Genomic DNA, 19577 nt, shown 5'->3' with positions numbered 1-19577 from the left:
TAACAGTGTGCACTGTGCTCCCCCGCTGGTGGGGGCTGCTGTTGAGAACTGGCGAGCACTGTCTGTGCAGCAGCAGGAAGGCCTAGCCTAGTGGGAGCAGCGGCGACGGGAATGGAGCAATGAGGGAGCAGCAGTGTCAGGAGGGCACAGTGACAGCAAGAGGGCCCAGCAGGAGAAGCTGCCGCAGTAGGGAGCAGCGGGGATTGTGACAGATAACTCCCTGTAAGTTTTAGTATATGATGGGAGTATTGTTTTTTTTAATGGCTGCTATGCAGTGGGAGGGGGGTCTCTTCAAAGTAGTACATCTAAGGTGAATGGGATGGAGTTCGGTGTCCCCTCTGTGCATATATATATATATATATATATATATATATATCAGATATTTGATTTTGTGTTTTGTGGACCTCGATCAAAATAATTAAAAATATTCGGACTCTGTTAAAAATTACTTGCCTACCCCTGTTCTAGAAGATAATAGTATCTGATTGGCTGCCCATAGCGACATACCATGTGTAATAGAAGAACTCCCATCTTAGTAAATTTCTCCCTTACTGTATAAAGGAAACAGTGAGAACAGTAGAGGTGTGCCATCGCAACCAACCAGCTGCTACCTCTGATTGGTTGCCAGGGGCAACTTCTCCACTGGCTCACTTCTCCACTCATTTCACTGCTTTAAATTCCTTCTCCAGACTGTAACATTCTGTTATGAAATACATACAGTGTTCCATGTTCAAACAGTTGGATTTAAAAAATGAATAAATGTTACTTTAAATTATTTATGTTTGTGGTTCCACAAGTTGATGCTCCCCCATACTGAAAGCTTCAACTTTGTCCTTCTGATGATCCTCAACCTCCACCACATCCATCTCCCGCACCAGCAACATTCACCATGTCTATTTTCTTCCACTGATCTTACCTTAAGGTCCCCATACAAAGCACAAGTCGGACCCAATTTCATTTGAAGCTCCCCGGGATGGCTTCATACGATTTGCCACTTGATATGCCATTTTTTTTATTTTTTTTGCTATATCGTATGTAAAAGGACTCCCTGGGAGCTTTGGTAGCGGTGGGCAGGCAGGAGATTTAAAAACTCCTATACAAATGAATGGGCAGCCACTGATTGACTGTCTGCTCAGCTCACTTATTGGGCATGGGGAGATCTTGTTATTATCGTGAGATCTTGGGCCTTATTCAGATTTCATCGGTACTGCACGCATTCGCACGCAGTACCGATGTTGTGCGTCTGCACATGTGCAGGCGCACGGTGCGTGCACCCATGGCAACCTTTCGGGTCGCCGGGTGCACGCACCCATGGCAGCGAGGGGGGGGGGGCCGAGATGGGCGGGGAGCGCCGGGCTGCCCCATTACCATATGGGAACGCCCAGCGTTCCATGGGCGTTTCAATGAGAACGCTGGGCGTTCTCATGGTAATGTGGCAGTGACGCTGGTGTGTGGGCCGGGTAGCTGACATCACCGGATGTCAGCTGCCCGCCTATATTACGCCAGCGTACACGCTAAACTAAGTAACTCAAAAGTCACTTACATAAGCATGCACACTAAACATCATTCGATGGTCACCGACCATCGAATGATGTGGGCGGACACCCCAGCAAAGCGAATTAATGTTTATGCAAAACATCCATTCGCTGCTGTGCGGGTGAAGCCGCACTTTGCTGGGGGGGCGTGCGTTCGCCGGGCGGGGTTTGGTGGACTCGCAAGGCTGCGAATTCGCAGCCTTGCGAATCAACCTGAATAACCCCCCTTGTGTACAGCCTGGAGCCAGCAGCCAGGGTAGCATTGTCACTGCAGTGGGAATAGGACACCGCTAGCACCGGGCTGGCTAAGCGGCTGGGGCGGCTTCATGTGAGAATTCAGTAATACTAGAATACTCAGCCTCGCTAATTTATGTGTTATATGTTGTGTGTCTTGTGTGTCAGTTTTTTATTATTATGTTGTATTCCTACTGTTTAAATGAAAATATGCCTTTTTTTATAATAAATGAGTGATATCACACCTTATGGTCTAATAATTAATGCTTTTTGGTAAGCAGCGCCACCTTGTGGTATCAGCTTAGAGCTAGATACCATCCTTGCAAAGTCTCTGGCCTGCAATGATTTGCGTCCAGTAACAAAATAATTTGATGGTGAGCCTGTTCCGATGGATTTTGGACATGGATTTTCGGCTGCGAATAGATTTGTAGCCGTGCACACCCGTTCGCACTACAATCACATTAATTCACGAGGTGGGATTTCACATCAGAAAAATCTAAAAGAAAGAAATGGACTGTGCCACTGATTTATAGCCTGTCTGATTATTATAATATTCACTTGAGCTAACTAAGAAAGAAGCAAAACATCAATATAATTAAAAAAGTCACAGATTAGCAAAATCAAATTTAGCACAAAACAATAAAATAAACTTTCTCATGCAAATCTGCCGTGTGTGTGTTTCGGAAGTGCATTTGGGTTAGAATCTAGGCAGTAGAAAGAAAAGTGGCCTGGTAATTATCCTGCTGTAACACGTAGCCAATATAACCCAGATGACGGGCTGAGACGGGATTGAGGGACCCCAGGAAAGGTAATACAGCATAGCCCTGAGAGGTTACACAGAGGATGTCTCACGGAACTCCAGCTTCCACATCTCTCCTGCTGAGGAAGGATGTGGACTGGCAGAGCGCCCATCACACAACCAACACTGCATCTGGTTTATTTTCCTAAATCAGTGTGACACATGGAGAATTTACATAGAGACAGGCCAGGGGAAAGGGCCTGTTTTCTGCCCTCAGACTGTACAAGTGGGTGGCATTGTAGTAGGGGGCATATTTATTTAGAAGTGAACTCCATGCACACACAACCGAACCTACTGTATGTAGGGAGAATACAGTACATACGCATATGAATATGTTTTATCAGACAATTTATTAAATGCATCTAGTTCATGAGCAGTAGAACCCTAATGCAGTGGTAGCCAACCACGGTCCTCGAGAGCTACCAACAGTTCACTTTTTCCAGACAACCTAGCTGCTGCACAGGTGCACTCATTACTCACTGACACATTTTCACAGGTGGAGCTAATTACTTCCCTTGTGATTCTGTGAGAAGATCTGGAAAACATTAACTGTTGGTAGCTCTCGAGGACTGGAGTTGGCTATCCCAGCACTAGTGTATGCCATAATATTAGCATAGAACAGTGTAGAAATAGGCGTAGGTGTGGTGTAGTGAACGCTAACGTTGCATTGCGTAATTCTACACAATATAATATAAGCAAGAGTAATATACTTCACACAGCTATACTATATACTATGGACAGTGTAATGGTTAGCATTCCTGTCTCACAGCACTGAGGTCATGGGTTTGATTCCCACCATGGCCCTAACTGTGCGGAGTTTGTATATTCTCCCCTTGTTTGTCTGTGTTTCCTCCTCCGGGTACTCCGGTTTCCTCCCACATTCCAAACATAGGGCAGTATTCAATGAGAAAAATTTGCCGTGTTTTATGGCGAGTTTACGCTTTTCTCGCGTTGGACGGAGACTTTTTCTCTCAAAAAGTGAGCAACCCTATTCAACGTGCACTTCTCGCCGTCTTTCTGAGTGATTTTCGCCGTGTCTCTCCGTTTAGCAATTCTCCATCTTTTCATGGAGAAGTGGAATGTGAACTTTTTAAATAAAAGTTTTTTTGTTTTAATTTTGGTGTCAAAAAAATCAGGAATTTTATTCTGTGAAGGGGCATGCTATTTTTATTCATGTGCTTATAGTACATGAATATATATTTTAATTTGAAAAAAATATATATTTTTTTACACAGAGCAGCCAGCAGGGGGCCGGGAGCCGAGCTGCTCATTAGATATTCATATATTCACTGCACCCGATCATTACATATGCATGATCGGGAGCAGTGAATATACCCGGTCCCCTGCTGGCTCTGGGGGGGGGGAGCAGCTTGTGCTGCCTGGGTCCCGGGGAGCCCACCTCCCCCCCACATACGTTCTGGAGCAGGCAGGGAGACTTCAATCTCCCTGCCTGCCACAGTCCCACGGCTCCCTGCCGCGGACACTTGTCCGCTGCAGGGGTTAAGATTCGCCGCGAGGGGCTACTCGCCCCTCCGACATTGAATACGGAGAGAGCGAGTGGCAGCCAGCCCTCCGGAACGCAGCGAGTGTGCAGCGAATCCTAAACAGGATTCGCTGCACACGGCGATATTTCTCATTGAATACTGCCCATATACTGGTTATGTGTCTCCTAACATAATTAACCCTAGGATGAATGTGTGTGCGTGTACATGTGGTAGGGAATATAGATTGTAAGCTCCACTGGGGCAGGGACTGATGGGAATATTCAACTATTCTCCATAAAGCGCTGCGGAATATGTGTGCGCTATATAAATAATTGGTAAGAAATAAATAAAATACACAGGAGAGAGTAGTGTTTGTACACTCTTTGAGTGCCAGCATCTCTGAGACCTGTTCAAAATATCCACACAAAAAATGCCACTGTCGCCTACATTTCTTATATAAATTCAAATAAAAAAATGTTGTGTAAAAAAAAAAGATATTTCCTATATAAGGTAAACAGGTCATTAAGATGAATAAAAATGTTTGCTTGCCAATTTTCACACCTATTTTGACAAATTCACTTGGCAATCAAAAGGTTAATTATAGAGAGAGCGTCACATTAGCACATTCAAGCACAATGATAAAATATGAATTAATATAAAATACAAACATCGGTCGTTTCCCCCTTTTAACCATTTAATTGGAATCTTTTTTGCTACAGTTGTCAAATGGAAATGTCTGTTATGTTATGTGAAGAGCAATAGCGGAGGGAGTGTGCAAGCAGAGCCGGCCCTAGCCTAAATGACGCCCTAGGCAAGATTTTGGCTGGTGCCCCCTAGCACCGCCACTAGTTCCGCTTCTGACCCTGCTCCCCTTTCCCAGCACCATCAACCCTCATCATAGCAGTCATCATTTTTGGTGCTCCTACCCGCAATACTTTAAATAGAAACAGTGCACACATTTGGTGCACAGCCCAAACAGGGGTGTGTTCTTACAGAGAGAAAGGTTTTGTGAGAACCCAGCGCTGGATGAGGTGCAGCTGTGTACTATGGAGAGGGTTAACGCCCTAACCCAATTTGAGACATATACAATACAGAGAATTTTCCAAAGTACTAGCGCAGTAGTGAATAATTTTCTTATCACTTGGGATCTTCTATTTTCTGTATCAGATCCTTTCTGGTGTCTAATGGAAACTGACTTACAGTGAAATTCTAGCAGGTGTACCCGTAGCAGTTTCTTTAAGGAAATTGAAGTGTCCTTAAAGAAACTGCTACGGGTACACCTGCTAGAATTTCACTGTAAGTCAGTTTCCATTAGACACCAGAAAGGATCTGATACAGAAAATAGAAGATCCCAAGTGATAAGAAAATTATTCACTACTGCGCTAGTACTTTGGAAAATTCTCTGTATTGTAGGGGTGTGTTCTTGCTGGGAAGGGGCATGGCCACACAATAGTACCCCCAATTCAAATTATGCCACACAGTAGTGCAACTTTATTCACATTATATCATGCGATGGGTGTCCCTTATTCACGTTACATCACACAGTAGTACCACTTTACCTTATGTACATTACTCCTCACATTATTCACATTATACCCTTAGAAAAAAATCCTGAGAAAATATTGTATTTTAAGCACCTCCATGGCCACACTGCACCCCAGCACAAAGCAGTGTGTGCTGGGCAGAGGAAAAGAGCTGCAGCTGCTGCTGTCACTTAAGGGGAGGGGGCCCGGGGCCCCCACTGGGCCCTCCCATCAGACTTTGGCCTGGGTAATTTGTACCCCCTACCCCTTTCTCTCGGCACCCCTGATAATACCACACAGTAATGCCCCTTACACATGACACACATTATTAATGTCCTTATAACCATAATGCCCCTTACACATTATGCCAACCTTTATCAATGCCCTTCATACACATAATGACACACATAATGCCCCTTACACATATGTTGCACATTATTAATGCCCTTATACACATGACACACATAATGCCTGTTACACATATGTTGCACATTATTATGCCCTTATACACATGACACACATAATGCCCATTACACATATGTTGCACATTATTAATGCCCTTATACACATGACACACATAATGCCTGTTACTCATATGTTGCACATTATTACTGCATTTATACATGACACACATAATGCCCCTTACACATATGCCGAACACTATTGCACAACCAACCCACCCGCAGACAGCACTCGCACAGCCGCTAACACTGTGACCTCTGCCTCTGCTTGGATACAGATGTTTCCTCATACATCTTGCCTCAATAGGCCATGCAGCTCCTGCCCAGTTCGGCTAACGTTGGGTGCATTTTTTGCTGAAAATTCCTATTATTTCCATTGTTATGACCAGCACACACAAGGAGCTTCCGATGATTAAAATGATATGCGGCATGCCTATATTCTGTGTGCCACTGTGGCTGTACCTGCATACGGAATGCTATGTTACAGCGATTTCCATGAATACACTATTTCATATGCAGATACAGCCTCACTCACACACAGAATATAGGCATGCTGCATATCATGTTAATCAGCAGAAGCTGCTGATGCCGCATAGGCATTCCAAATGCCATAGGCAATTGCCTAGTTTGCCTATGCCTAAGGCCGGCCCTGTGTGCAAGTGGTGCCATCGCCCAGAGCAGAGGCGGAACTACCATTGGTGCAGCAGGTGCAGTGCACAGGAAGCCCACTGCTGCCAAAATGATATTTTTGCACCTAGGCCCACCACTCGTAGGTTCTGCATTTGGCCCAGAGGGCAGAGCCAGTTATGTCATGTGCAGAGCCATAGGGAAGGGTGTGTGCATAGGCAGTGGCGCTGGAACGTTTTTAGGTTGGGGGGGGCAAGATATAATCTCATTTTGGCGCCCCCTAAATTGCTATATGTTATCCCCTGATAGTTAATGAAATATGTTTTCATCAATAGTAATAGAGTAACAGAAAAACACTATAGTTTTATTAGTAACAAAATAACATTTGTCCAGCACATGTCCCCACATCCCTCATATGTCCAGCACATGCCCCCACATCCCTCATATGTCCAGCACATGCCCCCACATCCCTCATATGTCCAGCACATGCCCCCACATCCCTCATATGTCCAGCACATGTCCCTATAACCCTCATATGTCCAGCACATGTCCCTATAACCCTCATATGTCCAGCACATGTCCCTATAACCCTCATATGTCCAGCACATGCCCCCACATCCCTCATATGTCCAGCACATGCCCCCACATCCCTCATATGTCCAGCACATGTCCCCACATCCCTCATATGTCCAGCACATGTCCCCACATCCCTCATATGTCCAGCACATGTCCCCACATCCCTCATATGTCCAGCACATGTCCCTATAACCCTCATATGTCCAGCACATGCCCCCACATCCCTCATATGTCCAGCACATGCCCCCACATCCCTCATATGCCCAGCACATGCCCCTACATCCCTCATATGTTCAGCACATGTCCCCACATCCCTCATATGTTCAGCACATGTCCCTATAACCCTCATATGTCCAGCACATGCCCCCACATCCCTCATATGTCCAGCACATGCCCCCACATCCCTCATATGCCCAGCACATGCCCCTACATCCCTCATATGTTCAGCACATGTCCCCACATCCCTCATATGTTCAGCACATGTCCCTATAACCCTCATATGTCCAGCACATGTCCCTATAACCCTCATATGTCCAGCACATGCCCTCACATCCCTCATATGCCCAGCACATGCCCCCACATCCCTCATATGTCCAGCACATGCCCCCACATCCCTCATATGTCCAGCACATGCCCCCACATCCCTCATATGCCCAGCACATGCCCCCACATCCCTCATATGTCCAGCACATGCCCCCACATCCCTCATATGCCCAGCACATGCCCCTACATCCCTCATATGTCCAGCACATGCCCCCACATCCCTCAAATGTCCAGCACATGTCCCTATAACCCTCATATGTCCAGCACATGTCCCCACACCACTCATATACCCAGAACATCAATTGTTCACACACTCCCCATAACTTAATACATCCCCAATGTACATTAACTCAAATTGTGAGCAAGTTTAGAGATCTCCTCAACTTACTTTTTTTGTTTTGCTGCCTGGATCCCTCCCATACACAGCAGGGCAGACACGCTGGACGCAGCAGGATGGGGTTGGAGCGCGCTGGGGACCTGGATGCTGGATGCCATGCCCATGCGACGCTCGTCGCTGAAGCAGCAGGGGGCGGGCGGCCGCGGCGTCGGACACTGTAAGTGTCAATCAAACTCCGCTGGGCAGGGCGGCCGGCAGGGAGGGGACTGAGTCTGACAGGGAGGACGGATGGAGAGACCCGGCGCAGCGGCGCCAGCGCGCATAGCACTGCAGGATATGTGAGTGTAGAAAAGACCTCACACATACATCAAGACACAGACGGGCCCCGGCCGGGCTCTGGGGCCCTTCAGATCGCCGGGGCCCGTCACACATGTCCCCCTTGACCCCTGTCGCCGGCCCTGACAGCGCCCCCAGACAACGGTACTTTAGCGCCTCAGTAATTTTGGGGGGGGGGGCAAGCTGCCCCCTCGCCCCCCTCCGTTCTGGTGCCCATGTGCATAGGCATGCGCAGCACATTTTATAAGAAGGGGTTTGTCTAGCCAGGATTCATACAGATGACCAGCAGTTAGAATACTGACCGAGTATAGGCAAGTATACTTACCCTCCCCCACCCCTAACCCCACACCCACCTCCCCGCAGCATGAAACTAACAATCTCAGCTAAACTAACACTCTCAGAGTAAACCTAACCCCTGTACCCCGATCACTAAACCTAAAACCCCATGCCCCTTATCCTAACCTTCTCCTCTGGGCTGCCTTACCCTAAGTCCACCTACTAGTGAATAAAACTTCATGCTGCCCCACCCTGCATAGTCACCAATTGGGATCCCGACTGTCGGGATTCTGGCGTCAGGCTTTACTTGCAAATCAGGTGTGATGCCATCCTCTCAAATAAATAGGAAAAATACTATGCTGAGCAGAGGGTGGGCTGGATCTGGCACTGAGAGGAGGACAGGGAGACGGGGTGGATGTTGGAAGGGTACAAGAATGCATGATTGCAGAGAGTACAGAAGAATGGAAGAAGAGAAAAAAGGAGATGATGAATTAGCAAATGAATGAGGGAAGGGGCAGGGGTACTAGGAGTGAGACTATCACGGAGAGAATATCAAGTACCAAGGGCCAGATGTACAGATGGGGCCATTCTTTTTGTTTCTCACGTGTCCCATTGACAAGAATGGGGCACGAGCGTCTCGTGTGCGTGCACCCCATTCTGGCGGATGGCGCAGGATGGCACATGGCGATAGTCGTGCCCGGAGCTTCAAAAAGTGATACAACGGTGAGTGATAAACCCCCCCCCCTTCCCCCGCAGCCTAATTCTAACTGTCGGTTTCCCCAGAATATCTACATTTCAAGTACTGACTTTTTTAACCTGTCCACAGTTAAGGATGTTGACCTGGTGCCTGTGTACAGTTCGAACCTTGTCCACATTCTAATTCAACACTATAAGTGTTGACATGGTTACTGTCAACCCTCTGACTGAATATCATTATGGATGGGTAAGAGGCACGGGGATGGGGCCTGCGCCTACACTCACTACGCGTACTCACCTCGCTATCCTCCGTCTCTCGCCTTCAGGTTGACGATGGTGCCGGTACTTCCCTCTTGCTCCGCTGGGTTCCGATGCAATGCTACCTGTGGGCGATCGAGGGTGGAGGATCCCACTATGGGGGGAGGGGATGGTCATCACAGGCACTACTGGCCTCAGACTGGTTACACTCACTTGTGGAACACAGCGAGTGTAACCTGGGTGGGGGAACGCTCCAGGGATTGGGAAGGAGCACGAACCACACAACAACAGACGCAACACAAGTAACCTCCTGCTCCCTAGGGCAGGGCAATACACAAACTCACCTGCGGCTTAATGACCGTGAAAACTGCAGAAGCCATCTTACGCAACCTGCGACCTAGCGCTGGATCCTTAGATGCCACGGCCTAGCGTCGTGCAACCTTGGGGCCTAGCACCCGCGCAGCCTGGGGCCTAGCGCCCACGCAACCTGGGGCCTAGCGCCCGCACAACCTGTAACGTACACACTCTGGAAAAGAACACGATGACATGGGTTAACACACAGCGAAATATCCAGAAAGAAATACACAGCAAAAACACAATACAATGCAAGCAAGACAATCACTGCGCCGAACACTAGGGAGGGCTTACCAGCCACACCACGGTGGCCACTGTGGCCACTGTGGCAGTCCGTGTGCCCAGGGGCCTACTGCCCGGCTGCCTACTGCTTTGGGCCTGCGGCCCGTTTGATCAGGCCTCAAGCCTGGAGGCCTTGGACCTAGGGCCCACTGGTCAGGAGGACCGACCTCGCCGTGACCCTGGGCCAAGAGGGCCCGACTACCGCCTCTGCAGACTGGGAGGGCCTGAACCTGCTGAACGGGCCTAATGCCCGAAACCTTGTGGTCCCGTAGTGGGACAAAGGGGCCCAGGTCTGCTTCCCACGGGCAAGGAGGGCCCAACTGTAACTGCCCCCGGACCGAGAGGGCCTGACTGATGTCCCCACATGCCAAGAGGGCCTGAACATGCGCCACGGGCCTAGTGCCGAACCCTGGTGGTGTAGGGGGACTGCAGGGGTTGGTGGCCAGTGGGAAGGGAGCTTCACCAGCTCTTTTGCTTCCCACTCCAGGGAGGCATTCCCGGTCCGCTGCTGCTGCTTCCTTCTGCTGCTGGCCCGTCCTGACCAGCGGCGCTTCTTCTGCGCCCACCGGGGATCTTCTGGCTTGATCCTGGCATCTTCAGGTCTCCTCAGCGCATTTAAAACAGTGTCCATGTCGACTGTGTCAACATTCGGGTACAAAAACAGTGAAAACCCCCATGTCAACCTTTTTGCTGTCGACCTAACCCATGTCGACCTAGACACCTGTCGATATTGCAGTATGTCGACCCAACGGTGTCGACCTAATGACTGTCGACCATCATTAGGTAGACCAAATGATCCCAATCCCATACACTTGCTGCAATGACCACCGACACAGCTGGGTGGGCAAAATCAAATGGAAAACATGTGGATCGTTTGTTCAGTTGAAGGGAAAGTCTTATAGAGTAGTTTGATTGAGTATAGTGTATTAAGTCGACATTCAGAATGTCTATACTAAAATGTCTTAGGGGGAAATTTACTAAGATGGGAGTTCTATTTCACAGGGGATGTTGCTATGGGAAACCAATCACATACTATATACTGTATTATCTTTTAGAAGGTGCAACATCCCATGTGAAATAGGACTCCCATCTTAGTAAATTTCCCCCTAAGTGTCAACATGTTAAATGTCAACACTATATCATGGTTGCTGACTTTCTTGCTGCCCTCTCCGGGAGAGGGCAGCCAGCTCAGCATGACAGGGGGGCGGGACCAAAAGCGGGAGCAAAAAGGGGCGGTGCTGGGGCGGAGCCACGGCCGGGCTGACCTATTTTGGGGGCGTGGGTAGAGTGAACGCGTCATTTAGCCCCGCCGTGCAATGCCGGTATTTTATGTATTGCACTGCGGGCGGCAGGGCTAAAATGGCGCGATCCCATCATTTGACCCACGGACCCCCCCCGCCGAGGGGCGGTCTGCTGGTGGTTGCAGGGCAATGCGGGAGGGTTGCCCTCCTTTCCGGGGGGCCGGGAGGGGGACCGATTTCCGGGACCCTCCCGGTCATTCCGGGAGGGTAGGCAACCCTGCACTATATAATCCTAACCTCCAAATATACCGAATTGTAGCCTAATACTAAACCTAAAATAGGATGTTACTAGCATTCCCAGTGTTGTCATTCTAACATGGTCCAAATTTTGTCTGTAACGGTATTGTGAATGTCGGCATTCTGTACACTGTCATTTAGACCATGTTGACATTCTGGTGAGATATTCTGTCAGCATATCTTTCAGCAGATTCCAGATATTTAACATGGTCCTGGAAACTCCATATATACAGCACATAAAAGTGTATTTAAGCAGATAATACATAGTAGCGGCAGGGGATGGGTTTTGTCTTACCAGTTTATTCAAGTAAGAAATCATTGAAGCTTAAATGAAATCATTTATACAGTCAGTGACTGGGAACGCTCATTAAGGAGAGAAAATAGTAATTACAGTAGAAGCAAATCTTTTCTTTGTATATAATATACATATGGATGAAATTAAAAAAATTCAATCATTTAAAGTAATGACTACTTAGTAGTATATGTTGTTTGGGAAGAAAATATTTGTTGAAGTTTATAGCTGGATATCCTGATATCCTAATAATCGGTAATGTGAATAGAAAAATATACATTGCTCTGTGACTCTCACGCCATCTGCTGGTATGTGGTTTTACTGCACCAAAATACACAGACAATCCAAATAATTTTTCAACCACTGTGCTATAACGGGTGTGGATCATTTAATCACCAGCAAGTTGTTAGTCATTAGGTCGACACCATTAGGTCGACATGTGTCTAGGTCAACATGCAGGAAGGTCGACATGGGTTAGATTGACAGGATCATAAGGTTGAAAGGGTCATTAGGTCGACATGGGTAAGCTCAACAGTGAAAAAGTCGAAATTTTTTTTTTAATTATTATATATATATATATATATATATATATATATACTAGGTGATTCATCGCGCCCTACGGGCGTTCTTCACACCGTCGTAAGGGGCTGCGCCCCCTTAATTTGTGAACATTTGTATATGAGAAAGATGGTTAGAATTGTATGAAAGATGGCCTGTATTGCAACTTGAGTTATAGGTGAAATGTGTTAAATAGAGAGCATATGATTTGGAAGGGGGTGTGTATTGTTTTGTTTAATTAAAAAGCGGTTACAGAGTAAGATGTACATTGATAGTGTGGATGGTACAGTGACATGTGTGTGTGGGGGGGGGCTGTGTGTGCATGTTGTTTAGGTGTGTGTGCGTGCAATAGTATAGTAGGGTGTTTTTGAGTCAGCGGCTCCCCACTGGCGGAGGTCACGACACAGGAAAACAGGAGGCTGGGTAGTGATAGGGGTGTGTGGACATAAGGGGGACTAAAGAGGAGGGTGGGAGATACTGTGCAGCTTCTGCCAGTGGGTGAGGGTCCAGTGTGGCAGCACAGGAGTACAGGATGGTGGCCCTGAGTCAGTGTCTCCTCCTACTGGGTGGGAGTTAGGGTACATGAGAGCAGGAGGCTGGGCTATGAGGCATGATAGGGGCATGTGGCCAAAACAGCGTCAGCGACTCCCCAGTGGTGGAAGTTACGGTTCAGGAGAGCAGGAAGCTGGGTAGTGATAGGGGTGTGTGAGTATACGGGGGACTAAAGAGGGGCTTAAGGGTGCCGCGAATTGTGGGAGGGGCGTGGGGGGTGCCGTGAATCAAGGGAGGGAGGGGGCGCAGGTGTCCGCGAATCGCGGGAGAGGGCGGGGGTCCGCAAAGCGTGGGAGGGGGCGTGAATTGCAGGAGGGGGGGTTGCGAATTGAGGGAGGGGGGGGTGTGCGGGGGGTGACGTGAATTGTGGGAGGGGGCGTGAATCGTGGGGGGGGGGCGCGGGGGGTCCGTGAATTGCGGGAGGGGGGGCACGGGGCGCGATAAATCACCTAGTTGGTTATATATTATATACACAACCAACCCACCCGCAGACAGCACTCGCACAGCCGCTAACACTGTGACCTCTGCCTCTGCTTGGATACAGATGTTTCCTCATACATCTTGCCTCAATAGGCCATGCAGCTCCTGCCCAGTTCGGCTAACGTTGGGTGCATTTTTTGCTGAAAATTCCTATTATTTCCATTGTTATGACCAGCACACACAAGGAGCTTCCGATGATTAAAATGATATGCGGCATGCCTATATTCTGTGTGCCACTGTGGCTGTACCTGCATACGGAATGCTATGTTACAGCGATTTCCATGAATACACTATTTCATATGCAGATACAGCCTCACTCACACACAGAATATAGGCATGCTGCATATCATGTTAATCAGCAGAAGCTGCTGATGCCGCATAGGCATTCCAAATGCCATAGGCAATTGCCTAGTTTGCCTATGCCTAAGGCCGGCCCTGTGTGCAAGTGGTGCCATCGCCCAGAGCAGAGGCGGAACTACCATTGGTGCAGCAGGTGCAGTGCACAGGAAGCCCACTGCTGCCAAAATGATATTTTTGCACCTAGGCCCACCACTCGTAGGTTCTGCATTTGGCCCAGAGGGCAGAGCCAGTTATGTCATGTGCAGAGCCATAGGGAAGGGTGTGTGCATAGGCAGTGGCGCTGGAACGTTTTTAGGTTGGGGGGGGCAAGATATAATCTCATTTTGGCGCCCCCTAAATTGCTATATGTTATCCCCTGATAGTTAATGAAATATGTTTTCATCAATAGTAATAGAGTAACAGAAAAACACTATAGTTTTATTAGTAACAAAATAACATTTGTCCAGCACATGTCCCCACATCCCTCATATGTCCAGCACATGCCCCCACATCCCTCATATGTCCAGCACATGCCCCCACATCCCTCATATGTCCAGCACATGCCCCCACATCCCTCATATGTCCAGCACATGTCCCTATAACCCTCATATGTCCAGCACATGTCCCTATAACCCTCATATGTCCAGCACATGTCCCTATAACCCTCATATGTCCAGCACATGCCCCCACATCCCTCATATGTCCAGCACATGCCCCCACATCCCTCATATGTCCAGCACATGTCCCCACATCCCTCATATGTCCAAGCACATGTCCCCACATCCCTCATATGTCCAGCACAATGTCCCCACATCCCTCATATGTCCAGCACATGTCCCTATAACCCTCATATGTCCAGCACATGCCCCCACATCCCTCATATGTCCAGCACATGCCCCCACATCCCTCATATGCCCAGCACATGCCCTACATCCCTCATATATCAGCACATGTCCCCACATCCCTCATATGTTCAGCACATGTCCCTATAACCCTCATATGTCCAGCACATGCCCCCACATCCCTCATATGTCCAGCACATGCCCCCACATCCCTCATATGCCCAGCACATGCCCCTACATCCCTCATATGTTCAGCACATGTCCCCACATCCCTCATATGTTCAGCACATGTCCCTATAACCCTCATATGTCCAGCACATGTCCCTATAACCCTCATATGTCCAGCACATGCCCTCACATCCCTCATATGCCCAGCACATGCCCCCACATCCCTCATATGTCCAGCACATGCCCCCACATCCCTCATATGTCCAGCACATGCCCCCACATCCCTCATATGCCCAGCACATGCCCCCACATCCCTCATATGTCCAGCACATGCCCCCACATCCCTCATATGCCCAGCACATGCCCCTACATCCCTCATATGTCCAGCACATGCCCCCACATCCCTCAAATGTCCAGCACATGTCCCTATAACCCTCATATGTCCAGCACATGTCCCCACACCACTCATATACCCAGAACATCAATTGTTCACACACTCCCCATAACTTAATACATCCCCAATGTACATTAACTCAAATTGTGAGCAAGTTTAGAGATCTCCTCAACTTACTTTTTTTGTTTTGCTGCCTGGATCCCTCCCATACACAGCAGGGCAGACACGCTGGACGCAGCAGGATGGGGTTGGAGCGCGCTGGGGACCTGGATGCTGGATGCCATGCCCATGCGACGCTCGTCGCTGAAGCAGCAGGGGGCGGGCGGCCGCGGCGTCGGACACTGTAAGTGTCAATCAAACTCCGCTGGGCAGGGCGGCCGGCAGGGAGGGGACTGAGTCTGACAGGGAGGACGGATGGAGAGACCCGGCGCAGCGGCGCCAGCGCGCATAGCACTGCAGGATATGTGAGTGTAGAAAAGACCTCACACATACATCAAGACACAGACGGGCCCCGCCGGGCTCTGGGGCCCTTCAGATCGCCGGGGCCCGTCACACATGTCCCCCTTGACCCCTGTCGCCGGCCCTGACAGCGCCCCCAGACAACGGTACTTTAGCGCCTCAGTAATTTTGGGGGGGGGGGCAAGCTGCCCCCTCGCCCCCCTCCGTTCTGGTGCCCATGTGCATAGGCATGCGCAGCACATTTTATAAGAAGGGGTTTGTCTAGCCAGGATTCATACAGATGACCAGCAGTTAGAATACTGACCGAGTATAGGCAAGTATACTTACCCTCCCCCACCCCTAACCCCACACCCACCTCCCCGCAGCATGAAACTAACAATCTCAGCTAAACTAACACTCTCAGAGTAAACCTAACCCCTGTACCCCGATCACTAAACCTAAAACCCCATGCCCCTTATCCTAACCTTCTCCTCTGGGCTGCCTTACCCTAAGTCCACCTACTAGTGAATAAAACTTCATGCTGCCCCACCCTGCATAGTCACCAATTGGGATCCCGACTGTCGGGATTCTGGCGTCAGGCTTTACTTGCAAATCAGGTGTGATGCCATCCTCTCAAATAAATAGGAAAAATACTATGCTGAGCAGAGGGTGGGCTGGATCTGGCACTGAGAGGAGGACAGGGAGACGGGGTGGATGTTGGAAGGGTACAAGAATGCATGATTGCAGAGAGTACAGAAGAATGGAAGAAGAGAAAAAAGGAGATGATGAATTAGCAAATGAATGAGGGAAGGGGCAGGGGTACTAGGAGTGAGACTATCACGGAGAGAATATCAAGTACCAAGGGCCAGATGTACAGATGGGGCCATTCTTTTTGTTTCTCACGTGTCCCATTGACAAGAATGGGGCACGAGCGTCTCGTGTGCGTGCACCCCATTCTGGCGGATGGCGCAGGATGGCACATGGCGATAGTCGTGCCCGGAGCTTCAAAAAGTGATACAACGGTGAGTGATAAACCCCCCCCCTTCCCCCGCAGCCTAATTCTAACTGTCGGTTTCCCCAGAATATCTACATTTCAAGTACTGACTTTTTTAACCTGTCCACAGTTAAGGATGTTGACCTGGTGCCTGTGTACAGTTCGAACCTTGTCCACATTCTAATTCAACACTATAAGTGTTGACATGGTTACTGTCAACCCTCTGACTGAATATCATTATGGATGGGTAAGAGGCACGGGGATGGGGCCTGCGCCTACACTCACTACGCGTACTCACCTCGCTATCCTCCGTCTCTCGCCTTCAGGTTGACGATGGTGCCGGTACTTCCCTCTTGCTCCGCTGGGTTCCGATGCAATGCTACCTGTGGGCGATCGAGGGTGGAGGATCCCACTATGGGGGGAGGGGATGGTCATCACAGGCACTACTGGCCTCAGACTGGTTACACTCACTTGTGGAACACAGCGAGTGTAACCTGGGTGGGGGAACGCTCCAGGGATTGGGAAGGAGCACGAACCACACAACAACAGACGCAACACAAGTAACCTCCTGCTCCCTAGGGCAGGGCAATACACAAACTCACCTGCGGCTTAATGACCGTGAAAACTGCAGAAGCCATCTTACGCAACCTGCGACCTAGCGCTGGATCCTTAGATGCCACGGCCTAGCGTCGTGCAACCTTGGGGCCTAGCACCCGCGCAGGCCTGGGGCCTAGCGCCCACGCAACCTGGGGCCTAAAAGTAATGACTACTTAGTAGTATATGTTGTTTGGGAAGAAAATATTTGTTGAAGTTTATAGCTGGATATCCTGATATCCTAATAATCGGTAATGTGAATAGAAAAATATACATTGCTCTGTGACTCTCACGCCATCTGCTGGTATGTGGTTTTACTGCACCAAAATACACAGACAATCCAAATAATTTTTCAACCACTGTGCTATAACGGGTGTGGATCATTTAATCACCAGCAAGTTGTTAGTCATTAGGTCGACACCATTAGGTCGACATGTGTCTAGGTCAACATGCAGGAAGGTCGACATGGGTTAGATTGACAGGATCATAAGGTTGAAAGGGTCATTAGGTCGACATGGGTAAGCTCAACAGTGAAAAAGTCGAAATTTTTTTTTTAATTATTATATATATATATATATATATATATATATATACTAGGTGATTCATCGCGCCCTACGGGCGTTCTTCACACCGTCGTAAGGGGCTGCGCCCCCTTAATTTGTGAACATTTGTATATGAGAAAGATGGTTAGAATTGTATGAAAGATGGCCTGTATTGCAACTTGAGTTATAGGTGAAATGTGTTAAATAGAGAGCATATGATTTGGAAGGGGGTGTGTATTGTTTTGTTTAATTAAAAAGCGGTTACAGAGTAAGATGTACATTGATAGTGTGGATGGTACAGTGACATGTGTGTGTGGGGGGGGGCTGTGTGTGCATGTTGTTTAGGTGTGTGTGCGTGCAATAGTATAGTAGGGTGTTTTTGAGTCAGCGGCTCCCCACTGGCGGAGGTCACGACACAGGAAAACAGGAGGCTGGGTAGTGATAGGGGTGTGTGGACATAAGGGGGACTAAAGAGGAGGGTGGGAGATACTGTGCAGCTTCTGCCAGTGGGTGAGGGTCCAGTGTGGCAGCACAGGAGTACAGGATGGTGGCCCTGAGTCAGTGTCTCCTCCTACTGGGTGGGAGTTAGGGTACATGAGAGCAGGAGGCTGGGCTATGAGGCATGATAGGGGCATGTGGCCAAAACAGCGTCAGCGACTCCCCAGTGGTGGAAGTTACGGTTCAGGAGAGCAGGAAGCTGGGTAGTGATAGGGGTGTGTGAGTATACGGGGGACTAAAGAGGGGCTTAAGGGTGCCGCGAATTGTGGGAGGGGCGTGGGGGGTGCCGTGAATCAAGGGAGGGAGGGGGCGCAGGTGTCCGCGAATCGCGGGAGAGGGCGGGGGTCCGCAAAGCGTGGGAGGGGGCGTGAATTGCAGGAGGGGGGGTTGCGAATTGAGGGAGGGGGGGGTGTGCGGGGGGTGACGTGAATTGTGGGAGGGGGCGTGAATCGTGGGGGGGGGGCGCGGGGGGTCCGTGAATTGCGGGAGGGGGGGCACGGGGCGCGATAAATCACCTAGTTGGTTATATATTCTTGTAGAAGGATGGTAGGATGTTGCTATCATTCAGAATGCATTTACATAAACAGTAATCTCTTATATATTTGGCTACATCTGTCACTCAAAGTGTGTCTGAAGCTGTAACGCTGGGTGGAGCCTCTGACTCACATGACTGACTCACACGACAGAGAACCAGCCCTCTCCATGTTACACAGCAAAGACACAGCTACTCACCAGACACACCAGGTGAGCGCCCGCCCCTCCATACCTCCCAACATGACCCTCTCCAGGAGGGACAGAATGCTCTGTTTGTGGAGACTTCCATCTTTATGATTGTCATCACCTGTTTTAAACAGGGTAATTGATAAGAAAGGTGTTTAAGCACAGGTGATGGTAATCCATAAATTAAGAAGAAAGTCCAGAAACAGAGCAATGTGTCCCTCCCCCCCATTCACGGCAACCCCACGATTAAATGGCACATGCAAAACACTGACATGGCTATGGTCGACAATTAAAAAGGTTGACATGA

The 19577-nt window shown here is 49.1% G+C and overlaps 1 pseudogene; it reads left to right on the top strand.

The window, feature by feature from the left end:
• Positions 1-16842: 16842 nt before the first annotated feature.
• The window catches only part of LOC146024099 (piRNA biogenesis protein EXD1 pseudogene), a 25751-nt pseudogene continuing 23016 nt past the window's right edge, over positions 16843-19577 (top strand).

This window comes from Crinia signifera, chromosome 1, assembly GCF_055691185.1.
Source record: "Crinia signifera chromosome 1, ASM5569118v1, whole genome shotgun sequence".
Classification (NCBI taxonomy): Eukaryota; Metazoa; Chordata; class Amphibia; order Anura; family Myobatrachidae; genus Crinia; species Crinia signifera.
The sequence above is the reverse complement of the archived record's forward strand: the minus strand, read 5'-3'. Positions and strand labels throughout refer to the sequence as shown.